At 24.7% G+C, this 1,041-nt stretch overlaps 2 non-coding genes and 2 pseudogenes across 4 annotated transcripts; all 4 read left to right on the forward strand.

Moving 5' to 3' along the window:
* Window positions 1-586: 586 nt before the first annotated feature.
* Window positions 587-658, forward strand: PV05_12074. Its single transcript has one exon. It is a non-coding gene; the product is annotated as a tRNA-Lys (tRNA).
* A 121-nt stretch (window positions 659-779) lies between these two features.
* PV05_12075 lies at window positions 780-850 on the forward strand. Its single transcript has one exon. It is a non-coding gene; the product is annotated as a tRNA-Arg (tRNA).
* Window positions 851-852: 2 nt separating this feature from the next.
* On the forward strand, window positions 853-925 carry PV05_12076 (annotated as a pseudogene). The gene has a single exon. The product of its transcript is annotated as a tRNA-OTHER (tRNA).
* Window positions 926-938: 13 nt separating this feature from the next.
* Window positions 939-1,011, forward strand: PV05_12077 (annotated as a pseudogene). The gene has a single exon. The product of its transcript is annotated as a tRNA-OTHER (tRNA).
* Window positions 1,012-1,041: the final 30 nt, after the last annotated feature.

Here is a 1,041-nt window from a genome sequence, read left to right on the forward strand (position 1 = left end):
TTTTTTTTTGATACTTTTAATGGGTTTTTTACTATATATTTAGATATTATTATTATTTTATCTATATTATCTGGTATATTTATAATAATTAGTAAAAATCCTATAGTTTCTGTTTTACATTTAATAATGTTATTTTCTTCTGTTTCTTGCTATTTAATTTTTTTAGGAATTAAATTTATTGGTTTATCTTATTTATTAGTATATGTTGGAGCTGTATCAATATTATTTTTATTTATTTTAATGCTAATAAATATTAGAGTTTCAGAATTAATAAGTAATACTAATAATAATATACCTTTAGCTATTTTAGCTATTTTAGCTATTTTTATTCCATATAATAATTTATCTACTGAAACAAAAACTAATTTTAACTTTGATAATCTTAAAATATTCTTTATTTCATCTAATAATTGAGACAGTAATTTAGTAGATGTTACTGATATTACTAGTATTGGAAATGTTATGTATACTAATTATTCTATATGATTAATAATTACTTCTATAATTTTATTATTAGCCATGGTTGGATCAATAGTCATAACTATTAAGCAAAAATATTAATAACTATAAAATAATATTATTTATAGGGGCTTTAGTTTAAGGGTAAAACATACGACTTTTAATCGTATTCATGGGGGTTCAAATCCCTTAGGCCTTAAAAAGATGTAAAGATACATTATAATATACAATAAAAGGAGAGTTCCTTTATTGGTAAGAAGGGTTGAGCTGTAAACTCAATAGTAATATGCTTTTAAGAGTTCGAATCTCTTGTCTCCTATTTCTTACTAGCTCAATGGTAGAGCAATATACTTCTAATATATTAATCTAAGTTCAAATCTTAGGTAAGACAAAGCCAGGATAGTTTAATAGGTTAGAACTTTAATTTCATGCATTAAGAATGAGAATTCAAGTTTCTCTTCTGGCTTCTCAAATCTACACGGGCTAGAGCCTGGCTGGTTTGGCGCCTCATTTGGGTTGAGGATCTTCTATGTTCGAATCATGGTGGCCCGAACCTTAATTAATATTAATTAATATATATAT

This window comes from Exophiala xenobiotica (genome assembly GCF_000835505.1).
Source record: "Exophiala xenobiotica strain CBS 118157 unplaced genomic scaffold supercont1.15, whole genome shotgun sequence".
In the NCBI taxonomy this organism is placed as follows: domain Eukaryota; kingdom Fungi; phylum Ascomycota; class Eurotiomycetes; order Chaetothyriales; family Herpotrichiellaceae; genus Exophiala; species Exophiala xenobiotica.